Genomic DNA, 13199 nt, shown 5'->3' with positions numbered 1-13199 from the left:
TTCCATCGCGGTAGAACATGGTGGACCGTGAAGCGAAGAAGGTATCAAGCGCATTTTGCACCTCTATTAGGGATTTGAACTGGCGTCCTCTAAGTTGATTGTCCAAGGAATGGAACAGGTGATATTCGGACGGTGCAATGTCCAGGGAGTATGGTGGATGCAATAGTGTTTTCCATCCAAAGTGTAGAATGGTGTCTCGGGTCATCCTAGCCACGTGGGGCTTAGCATTGTCCTGTAACAGGAGGATCTCTGCGATTCAGAAGTGCTGGTTCCAGAGTCTTGAGTTTTTTCTTTAACACGGCTTAACCGCTGATAGTATACAGTTGCATTGATGCTCTGACTAGCTGGTAGCAGTATTTTTTTCTCAAAATACTGTCCAGAAAATTTGGACTTGAACTTAGTAAAATCAAGAAATTTCATTAAAACGCGTGAAACTCGTCCGATATTGGCCAAAGTTGATATGGTCATAGATTTTAACGAGTCTGGTACGCGTGCGAGCTCAGCACGAAATATTGTGATGCACAGACCTTTGGTTCTTGGTTCTTGAGGAATATAAATTAGAAATAATAATTCACAAAGGTAAACAGTGTAAAATTTATATTTTACATAATATTAAAAAATAATTATTTACTAATAGTGATTATTAATGTGTTATCGACAGTTTGGCATTACTACTGTATCGCCGGACCAATTTGAAAATCGAAAAAATGGCTCAAAATATACTGCATTGTGTTATATTTGGTTGGATTACATGAAGTTACGTTAGATTATGTTATTAGGTGCACAGTTTTACTATACGGACCCATAGTATAAGTAGTAGTAGCAGTAGGAGTAGCAGTAGTAGTAGTAGGAGTAGGGGTAGTTGTAGGTACGGGTTAGAAGCCCCGCAGGGGTTGGTTGGGTTCTGTTCTCGACATGAAATGGGCAAATTAAAGATTTGCCCAATTTTTTCTGTACATTTTACAACCAGCAAATACAATCACTTTCTGAGCTTTTACTATTCCCCTTACCTGACTTTCAATCACTCTTCCTCATAAACTTAAATAAATTCTCCAATTGATCCGATAAATTCCCTAAAATTGGTCCTGCGATACAACAGTTAACCCGACAATATATTTTATAATGTAAAAAAAGACTAACAAATTACCAAATAGAAGGATCCTATATAAACTGATCGTGATAGTATCAACTCTGTAATAAATTGACTTTTAACAATTGATTGTAACAAAATATGAAACACGAAGTGATTATATGTACTGATCTGATTCTAAAGACTTCTCACTAAGATTCATTCATTTATCTTATTTTCTATAACTAATGAAGTCAGTATAAAAAAACAATTTGATTGCTTTCAAAAAGAGGCAATTTAATACTAACAAAATACTATTGAATGGTTTATTTGTTCTAAAGATGTTTTATATACGGTGGACAAAGAACTAAGTATCTGACTATAATAATCTCATCAAATGAGAATTCAAATTTTAAAGAGGTGGGTCTTCGTTTTCGTATTAGTTTTTACTGCTACTAACTTCAGTAGAAGAATACTACTAAGATGATTTTTTTTTTATTTGGCTGTTTGAAGTTCAGTGTTCCTTTTCAGTATCGAGTGAGACTATACAAGACGTGAACCTACATTTTATAGTGGAATCCGAACTACCATAACACGTTCAATGTTTTCCCACTCGGGACCCTGTGCATCAAAGGAATACGCGCTAACCACTAGACCAGTGGGCAGGGCTTGAAATCTTTTCTTGGAATTATGAAATTATATATTTAAAAGAAACGTTTGTCGCTTCCTAGTACGGTACCTCTCTCGTTCTATGAGAAAAATATTGTAACCAGAGATATAGTAAGTATTTATCACTTTCGGTTAGTTTGTGGTAGAAAGTATGTAAGATAAAGTTGATTGTTTATTTAACAAAGAAGAAATCCAATGATTGTTTATTTAACAATGGTGATTTTCAACCATGAAACAAAAACAATATGTGAAATCGACACATACCATTCCATAGATATTTCAATCTTAAATGGGTATGCAAAGTTTGGCCAGTTTCTGCTAAAAAGTATGGCTGATAAAGATGATTGTTTATTTAATAATGGTTTCCTCTAACAAGAAAACTAACAACAAGATGTGAAATCTACACGTACCATTCCATAGACATCTTAATCGCAAATGAGTGTGCCAAGATTGGTTAGTTTGTGGTAGAAAGTATGGCAGGTAAAGTTGTTTGTTTATTTAACAATTTAGAAATCCATCGATTGTGTATTTAACAATGGTGGTCTTCAGCAACGAAACTAACAGCAATACATGAAATCGACACGTAGCATTCCCTAGATATTTAAAACTTAAATTTGTGTGCAAAATTTGGTCAGTTTCTGGTAGAACGTATGGCAGACAAAGTTGATTGTTTATTTAACAATGGTAGCCTATAACAATGAAACTAACAACAATTTGTGAAATCGGCAGGTACCATTCCCTAAATATCTCAGTTGTAATCCGATGGGTATGCCAAGTTTGGTCAGTTGGTGGTAGAAAGTGTGGCAGATAAAGTTGATTGTATATTTAACAATGGTGGTCTTCAACAATGAAACTAACAACACTATGTGGAAGCCACACGTACCATTCCCTAGATATCTCAATCTTAAATGGGTGTGCAAAGTTTCTTCACTTTCTGGTAGAAAGTACGGCAGATAAAGTTGATTGTTTACTTAGCAACAGTGGCCTCTAACAATGAAACTAACAACAATGTGTGAAATCGGCACGAACCATTCCATTGATATCTCAATCGTAAATGAGTGTGCCAAGTTTGGTTAATTTGTGGCAGAAAATATGACAGATAAAGTTGACTGTATATTTAATAATGGAGAAATCCAACGATTGTGTATTTAATAATGGTGGTCTTCAACAATGAAACTAACAACAATATGTGGAATCCACACGTACCATTCTCTAGATATTTCAATCTTAAATGGGTGTGCCAAGTTTGGCCAGTTTGTGGTAGAAAGTATGGCAGATAAAGTTGATTGTTCATTTAACAATGGTGGCCTCTAACAATGAAAGTAACAACAATAAGTGAAATCAACACGTACCATTCCATAGATATCTCAATCGTAAATGAGTGTGCCAAGTTTGGTTAGTTTGTGGTAGAAAATATGACAGATAAAGTTGACTGTATATTTAATAATGGAGAAATCCAACCATTGTTTATATAACAATGGTGGCCTTCAATAATGAAACTAACAACAATATGTGAAATCGACACATACCATTCCATAGATATCTCAATCGTAAATGAGTGTGGAAAGTTTGCTTAGTTTGTGGTAGAAAGAGTGTAAGATAAAGTTGATTGTTTATGTAACAATTTAGAAATCCAACGATTGTTTATTTAACAATGATGGCCTTCAACAATGAAATAACAACAATATGTGAAATCGACACATACCATTCCATAGATATCTCAATCGTTCATGAGTGTGAAAAGTTTGCTTAGTTTGTGGTAGGAAGTATGACAGATAAAGTTAATCGTTTATTTAACAATAGAGAAATCCAACAAATGTTTATTTAACAATGGTGATCTTCAACAATGAAACTAACAACAATATGAGAAAACGACACATATCTTTTCCTAGATATTTTAATCTTAAATGTGTGTGCAAGGTTTGGCCAGTTTCTGGTAGGAAGTATGGCAGATAAAGTTGATTGTTCATTTAACAATGGCGGCCTCTAACAATGAAAGTAACAACAATAGGTGAAATCGACACGTACCATTCCATTGATATCTCAATCGTAAATGAGTGTGCCAAGCTTGGTTAGTTTGTGATAGAAAGTATGGCAGATAAAGTTGATTGTTTATCTAACAATGGAGAAATCCAACGATTGTTTATTAAACAATGGTGGCCTCGAACAATGGAACTAACAACAATATGTGAAATCGACTGGTACGATTCAGTAGATATCTCTGTGCTAATCCGATGGGTGTGCCAAGTTTGGTCAGTTTGTGGTAGAAAGTGTGGCAGATAAAGTTGATTGTTTATTTAACAATGGTGGCCTCTAACAATGAAACTAACAACTATATGTGGAATCCACACGTACCATTTCCTAGATATTTCAATCTTAAATGGGTGTGCAAAGTTTGGTCAGTTTCTGGTAGAAAGCACGGCAGATAAAGTTGATTGTTTACTTAACAATTGTGGCCTCTAACAATGAAACTAATAACAATATGTGAAATCGACACGTACCATTCCCTAGATTTTGTAACGTCCATTAACCAGATTATATCCGTTTTTGCTTAATTTTTGAACTGTTTATTTTATATTTGATTGTTTTAATTTTATTAGTTGTATATGTTAACATTGGTGACGGTGGCGCCATCTATCGTTTTAGACACAAACTGTTTGGACGTTCTGAATAACCTTAAACTTAGAGATGGAAACTACCACTGTGGCACAGAATCCATATCAAAAACTGCTTCCGGCTATCGTTTTTTTTTACTATGAAACCGGAAATGGTAGTTTCTCACTATTTCCGGTTTACATAGAGGGATAGTGATCGAGATGACAAACTTCGAATCCTGGATTCACACACACACACACTCACACACACACACACACACACACACACACACACACATATATATATATATATATATATATATATATATATATATATAAACATATTTTGTTATCTCTTATTATTTTTGCTCTATGGTGATCAATACTGAAACCGGGAGTTGTGATCAGGGGCGGATCCAGGACGGGCTTCTGGGGGGGGGGGGGTTGTAATACTGCTACTTAGAGCTACTTTTAGGAGCTCCAAACTCTGGGATGGGTTTTATTTATATATAAAATAAGAAAGTGTCCTCTTCTGGGAGGATCGCTCCGATCGCACCCCCCCTGGATCCGCCCCTGGTTGGGATACATTTTTCCTTCTTCCTGTTTTTGTAGAGAAACAAGTGAGTTTCGTTTCACAGTGTAAAACTACGGTAGACTTCCAATTTATACGAATTGAATACTCAAACTTCAGTACAACAAGTAGCACAACTAAAACTCCTGGTTGGAATAGATTAATAAGGTCAAAGATAGAATCTGTTCCTCGGATGCTGAATCCGTATCAAAAAGCCATTATTAGCTATCATTTATCGTTTTTGTTCTATGGCGATAAAGATTGAAAGCAGAAATGGTTAATTTGAACCACTTTCGGCTTGAATAGAGGGTTAAGGGAGGAGAAGGAATCTATTCTTAGGACGCTGAATCGATTTCAGAAAAACCTCTTTTCGATATCTTTTATAGTTTTTGCTCTATGTATATAAGTATTGGAACCGAAAGTAGTAGTAAATTTCAAGCATTTCCGGTTACAAAAGAGCGAATCAGGTTATGACCGATATGTTCTCTTAAAACCCTGAATTGGTTCCAGAAAATTGCTTGTCGCTATCTATTACAATTTTTGTTTTATCGCGACAAGTGTTAAAACCGGAAATTGTTAATTTGAACACTTTCGTTTCAAGTAAAGTGTTAATGAAGAAGGTGGAATCTATTCTTGGGATGCTGGATTGATTTTTTAAAAAAATGCAACTCGACATCTCTATGAAAATTAGTATTACCTATAAAATCAAAAATGGTAATAAACTTCATTCATTTCTGCCCTTGTAGTGTTGCGGATTGTAATGGTATTTCCTCTTGAGACACTGAATCGATTTTAGGTGAACCACTTGTCGCTATCTATTACCAATTTTGTTTTGTGACGATAAATGTTGAAACTTGTAATCGTTAATTTGAACCACTTCTGGTGTGAATAGAGATCAAGGGAGAAGGTAGAGCCTATTCTTAGAACGCTTAGTCGATCGCGAAAAACCGCATCATGATTTCTCCAAGTTTTTGCTGTATAAAAATCAGTACTGAAGCCAATATACTAGTAAATTCAGCCACTTTCGGTTTCGATAGTATTGTGAGTTGAGATGATATATAGCTTATATACTCTTGAGACTCTGTATCGATTCGATTGAAAAAAAGAAAAACACTTGTGGCTATCTATTACTATTTTTGTTCTATATCGATCAATGTTGAAACCGAAAACTGTTATTTTAAACAACTTCCGATCTGAATCAAGGATTAATGGAAAAGATAAACATGTTTCTTGGAAGATGAATCGATTGCAAAAATCTACATCTCGATATCTCGTAATTCAGTATTGAAACCGGAAATAATAGTAAATATAAACAATTTCTGGTTTTGATTAAATGTTGTGGATAGTTATATGTTGTCTTCAGACGCTAAATTGTTTGCAATAAATCGCTTCTCGCTATCTATTACTCTTTTCGTTCTATAGCGATAAAAATTGAAGCCAAAAAAGGGTATTTTGAACCACTTACGGTTTGAATGGAGGGTTAATGGAGGAGATCGAACCTATTTTAGGGGCTCTAAATCGACCGCAAGAAACGACTTCTCAATATATGTTACTGTTTTTGCTCTGACACCTGTCGACAGACTGACGCACAAAGCCATTCTAAAGACTTCCGACACTTATGCATGGCTTAATCTGCAAGTGTAATAAGGGCGAACATTGAATATATTCTTGGGACACTGAATTGGTTCTGGAAAACCGCGTCTTTCTATATATTACCGTTTGTATTCTGTGGTGATCAACAATGTAGCAGAACGCGATAGATCTCTACTACTTCTGGATTAAATAAAAGTCAAATGCATTAGATGAATCTATTCGTGTTGCAAAACTATGTATGCTTCTCGCTATTTCTTACCGCTCTTGCTCTGATGCCAGCCGATAGGCGAACGGATGGATAGACAGACAGATGAACATAGCCGTTCTATAAGACTTCCTATACGTATACATACTAGGGATGACCAAAAATTTTCGGATCCGGACCTAGATCCGAATCTCAGATCCGGATCTCGGATCTGGATCCGAAATTCGAATCTCAGGTCTTGATTCGTATCCAAACCTACATATGAAATTGTGATGATAAAATTGAATATCTAAAATTCGTTAAAACTTTTTTCGGATTCACTGATATAGTAGGTTGCTGTGCTTTTAAATGTTTCCATAACACGTTTGTGTTACCTTTGTTCTTTATTTTATTTTAACCTTGCAATATTTACATGTTGCACTTTCTGTCGAAGTCTCTTTAGTAAAATGTTTCCAAGTTTGATTTCTTCCCATTTCAGAGTATAGTGAACTGTCTGAAAACTGATGTAAATGGTTAACAAATTCTTTTGTTTAGCTCCTCTTCGAAACTTAATGTTAGCTTCACATTGAAAATATTTATTTTATTCTTAGAAAATAAATTTTCTTCTTTTCTCATATACAAATGAAATATCTTTTAGATAAGGCCCTTCTAATCGCAGGAATACTAGACAAAACAAAGTCTTTATTAATAGTAGTTTCTGACTCACTAGAGTCCAACCATCAACAAATGTAATAATGAATATCTTTCACTTCGAAGGTATATACAACAAAAATATAGACTGGTTGGCGTGGAACAACAGTAGATTTTTAATCATACATACGAGAATTTCAAAAGAGCGATATGGTTGTGTTCGTTGTATGATTTACTACCTAAGTTATGGCTTGCCCTTCTGAGGTCGGGAGTTTGTTGAAGGAGTAAATATAAAAGAGATTTCTGTTATTTTTTCTTTACCCTCCAGGTTTCTTTAATCATACATTGCAGGACGTAACCAAAACATATCCATGCATCGTATCATCGAAGCGTTTTGTGTTTTGTATATTAAAGTGTTCAAAAATATTTAACATATTCGCATTTGTTCATGTGATCTCAGGTTCAATTCTCGGTGGGAACATAACATGAGAAAATTGAAAGCTGAAACAATATGAAAATAGTATTTAAAAGTCAGGAAATTGATATTAAAACTGTAGCTATCTATTGGGACTGTAAGGCTGTAGTTAAATTAACCCACACGTTTCGTGAAGATATATTACGTCGTTATTGTTTATTTACTATAAGCTACCAGATACATCCTCAGAGGCCACTTTACACTGTAGTAAGCAACAGATGAAAACATTGGAAAAGGAATGGAAGGAAGGTCTCCAGAGCCTTAGATCAAGGTACTAACCTAGCATTTGCCCAGTATAACTGAGGAACAACCCTGGAAAATCCTCAGTCAGGATGGCTGATCTCCGAATTCGAACCCGGCATTATCCAATTGCGAAGTAAGAATCCTAACAAGTAGTCTGAGCTCGCTCCGTATTATTATTATTATTATTATTATTATTATTTAATTAACAAAATGTTTTAAAATTAGTGCAAATTAAACCGTACTTTCTTTATTGCTGATGCTATAGTTAATAAGCCCACATGAGACATCAGTCCCCCATCAAGAAAGAATATTACGTAGAACTAGAATTCGATCGTGGAATTCGAACCACATGAGCTCCCGCCGGGAAACGAACCCGGGTCTCCCGCGCCAAAGGCGCGCATGCTAACCGCTTAGCCACGAAGGAGCTACTAAGCATCTTTATCTATTTATTAATATTTTATAAAACCAGTTATTTTCAAATTTAATGAACTTTCTATTTAATGCATTGTAAACAGATATGCTTTACTCCAGCCAGTTTTTTTTAATCACTTGTATGCGCCTTAGAGGTGCACATATACAGAAAGGGAAAGTAAAAGATGCCACCAAAAAGTACAGAAAGTGCTCAAGTTCAAGAGGTACACATAACAATATAGTGTGGAGTTCTTGTGCACTTTTTGTACATTTCGAATCTTCACTTCTCTGATTCAGGTGGAGGTATTTTCCTATATTTTGAGTACGTCATATGTCCCAGAAGTGGGACATGATACAAGTTTGTTACCTTCACGCTCTATCAGAATTTGAACCATGAATTAAGATATTTCTTTTCATATGTGTCGACTATGGGACAATGTCCCAAACAAAGAGGGACATTGATACAATCGTGTTCTAGTTACGTTCTACCAAAAAGTGCACCAGATGTAATAGCAGAATGTACAACGTTATTTTCCTAGTTTTCGCACTTGGGACGGTGTCCCAGCAGTAGTGGGACATGTTGACATTTGTCCGTGAGCTATATGTTGATATGACCACAGACATTGGCCACATTTCAATATCGATCATGCGATCCCACTAGTGACATTCATTTAGTTTACCCAGTTTCTTTGTGAGTCCCCTTGCACAGTTTCAACTTGGCCTCAGTTGTTGCATTCTTATTCGTATACAACCATGCCCATCATATTGCATCGGATTGAGGGAATATTATTGGTGAATTGGCAATGGCTTTCATGTTCTTGACGCTAATCCTTACATTTCCGACGCTTTGAACTCACGTTTACTCAGTATGAGTGCATTTTTCTTAGTATGAGTCTGGGAATCTTTCGTTAAGTGTTTCCACACATGTGAATCACACTGCTTCATCTGTTTTGCTCTATCGACACTCCAGATGTCTTTCTAGAGCATTTGAGAACAAATTCGCTACACTTAATACTCAGAACGTAACTGTTGGTCAGCATCCGTAGGCCTACCTAGCGATTATGCAACCACACACTACGGGCATGAAGGTGTCCGCCATTTTGTATTTGTTCCAGATATCGACTTAATACAAATGAATTATTGTTACCTGGTAGAAACCTTATCAATTCATATCCATTTAGACCAATTTTCATTTGGCAGATTATCCGGGACTCCCTACGTTCCTTTGGGGAATCCCTTGCGCGTGCACCGTAGGATTGTGAAACATGCAAAATTCAATAGAGCAGGTGTGACTTCTTTCGTGAATTTTTTACCCGCCCTCTTTACGTTGGATAGTTTCCGAAATATTGGCGTTCGAAAGTAATTTTCCTACGCTTTCGGCACCTTGTAGATCTGAAACTATGATCGATAGCCGAAAGTTTAAAAAAACTTTTTTTCTTGTCTCAGTGGTAGAAGTCACCTCCCAAGAGTTTTAACACTTATTTTGCAACACCCTATATAAATGTACACCTATTGTCGACCATTATATGTAAAAAAAAAAAAAAAAAAAAAAAAATTATCGAGATCTTGTTTCAAAGAGTGTTAGGAATCACCGAAGTAACTACTACCAACACTCTTTTGCAAAAAATGAAATGATTATTTAAAGCGTTGGTAAGGTGTTCGCAACGTTTTTTTAAATTTTTTTATTTTTATTTTTTAAGGCTAGCCTGAGGCTAGCATCCTTTTAGAGGGCTACACCCTCTTTTAGATATGGGATGTGATAGGATAGTTTAGGTTCATAGGAACACTGGTTGGGCTAAGTGATATTCTGTATGGATCCTTTATTATTCTTATTTATCTGAAACCAGGATATTATGATCTTTGCGACCATAATCATAACTGCGGGAAAGGTATTCTACGTTTATTAGTCAGTACTTGCAATGTAGATTAATTGGTGTCACACATAGAAATATATAATAACAACGACTATCACAAAATACATACAATATCAATAACTATTAAGGTAATCACAAAATATAATGTTACAGTAAATGATGATAATTTGATTTGAACACCTACAAAATAAATAATATGTAAAGTATTAATCAGAAAATAATGAGGGCGAAGAATGGGATGAAGTGCGATACACGGGACAACACAGGGTTATGTTAGGAGGACGAATGAGTGTTATCTTCTGCCTAGGGGCATCTCTAGGCTGATAATGACGATGGGAGCCCTGTTAGTCACAAGAGGTATTACTGTGCAGTAAATAAAGGGAAAATATGAGGTAGATGGGCATGAAGTTGATACTCTTGTAACAAGACTCGGTCCGGATGATCGGGAGGCAGAGTGTAGCAGTAAAGTGTGAAAAGGAGACAAAGCGGAGAGTAAACGTACCGAGGACGGACAGGATGAAGTTCATGAAAATGCATACTTGCCATGAGTAATGGATGCTGAGAGCTGTAACGAGCTGAGATGAATTTCTGTCGGAGAGACTCAAGATGATATGTGGTTCTGGGGAATTTGATGAGTTCATAAAGTTCTCTGGTAGGGCTGGGTAGCTGAATACAGTGGGCTATGCGGAAAGCATGTCGTTCGAGAATTCGCATCTTTTCGTAAAAGGAAGCGGATGCAGAAATCCAGGCGGGGAAGCCGTAGCTGAGAATTGGACGCATGAATGCTTTGTATGTATTAAGGACTACGGTCAGTTGGAGTCCCCAGGTCGTACCAGTGAGGTGCTTCAGGAGATTTAAGCGTTGGTAGGCTTTGGCAGCGATGTGCTGTAGGTGAGCTTTCCAGGTTAGGTGAGTATCATAAATGATGCCAAGGTAGGTGACAGTTCTGGTTGGAATGATGGGAGTATCGTGAACCTGAAGCGAGAGCAACGACGAGTTTCGATGGACATTAGAACGTTTGCGAGGGGGAATGAAAGTGATAGCTTGGGTTTTTGCTGCATTAATAGAGAGGTGCACCAACAAGTGAAGCGATTAATGGCCTCTTGCAGATGCTGATTAATTTGCCGGATAGTGTTACCCAAGGCTAGAAAGGCAGTATCGTCCGCATATTGAAATAAATAATTGTCAGGAGGAAGCAAAGGAAAATCGGCCACAAAAATGATGTACAACAGAGGTGATAGGGCAGAAACTTGAGGTACTCCAGACAGAAGAAATATAGGATGAGAGAACTGATTGTTGATGGAGACGTAAGAAAGGCGACAGACCAGAAAGTGATAAATAAAGCGAACGTAAGCAGTGGGAAATTTAAGGCGAATAAGCTTGTAAACAAGTGCAAGGTGCCATACCTTGTTCGCACGGTCACGGTAATTTTGTGGTTATGTATAGAGTATCGGGCCGGGGCCCCTGATTCCATGAGTAATATGTTATAAAGAATATATCAAGATGTGCTGGTGGTTTGTTGGATGTTACTATTGTTTTGTTATGTATGGGAGACTACATCTGCAACTGTCGCAGAGTAGCTGATTATGACTTCTTTACCAGTTCTGGAGAGATTTTAAATGCATGGTGTTCGATGGACGTTCCGCAGTGCGTATTCGGTGCCGATATTAGCTATAGCTGGATTTATATGTCTGGGTAAAGTACGCCAGAACTTATTGTGGAGATGCCGTAGTACGTCTCTGACAGTGGGTAGCTCTAAGTTTTCCTGGATCTGGCGGTTTCGTGTATATCTGTCGTGACCAGTGATTATACGACCAGCTCGAGTTTGCACACTTTCGAGAGTTTGTATGTGACTATGTGAAGCATGTTGCCAGGCAGGGCATGCATAAGAGATGGTAGCCAAGATTATCATTTTGAGGATGTGAACTCGGATCTCATGAGAAAGGGAGCTACAGCGCAAGATGGGTACAACGCTGAGATTTTTCGTAATGCTCTCTGTTTTATGTCTCTGATGTATGCGGCAAACGTTAGACCACGATCTAAAGTTACACCCAAATATTTCCAAGTTCCATAGTTTAGATTTCGATGGGCGCGGATGCGTGTCCGACTGTGGATGACAGCACAGCTTTTGTCTGCATTGATTTTGATTCTCCAACGTCTTTCTCATTCCTGAAAATCTATGAGTTGACGTTCCATGTATATGTAACACTGTGCAAGTGAGCTACTAGTCGTGAAAAAGGCGGTATCATCGGCGTACGTTGCAACAAAGCAATAGGGTAAGGTCGGGATACAACGGTATGTTGTATGTTGTCGTATGTTGTATATTTTATTATTATGTTGTACTATTATCTATCTGTACTGGTCTTGGAAATAAGATCAGAGGTGCAATAACGGAGCATATTTTGTAAAGGAAAAAAAGGAAATTGTAATGAGTATTATTGCTCCTTAGTTACAGTATTGATTAAATAAATAGAAAAGTTGTTGAGTAGAAGATTAGGAAGTTCTCAGAAGAATTGATGTTCAAGGAATTAAGAGTTTGTATCCTGAATACGAAACGAAGGTAAAAATAAATAATATTTACGTTCTAATGTTCTTATATATATTGTGGCTCAAGTAATATTTATTAAGAACCACGGGAAAGGAACAAAATTATAGATTTATTTGTTCCATAATTAAATGGTGCCTTCACACCGGGAATTAGTGTTTCGTTTCGAAGTATAGTAGCAACGAACACAATTGAGCCTAATATTTATATTACCGTTCTAAGAAGTGATAAACGAATAAACAGAGGTATGTCGGAAACCGAAGGTGTCCAAGACAGACTTATACAAAGGGATATTCCTGCTACTGAATATATGACAGATC

This window comes from Thermobia domestica, chromosome 11 (assembly GCF_964235325.1).
Source record: "Thermobia domestica chromosome 11, izTheDome1.hap1.1, whole genome shotgun sequence".
In the NCBI taxonomy this organism is placed as follows: Eukaryota; Metazoa; Arthropoda; class Insecta; order Zygentoma; family Lepismatidae; genus Thermobia; species Thermobia domestica.
The sequence above is the reverse complement of the archived record's forward strand: the minus strand, read 5'-3'. Positions refer to the sequence as shown.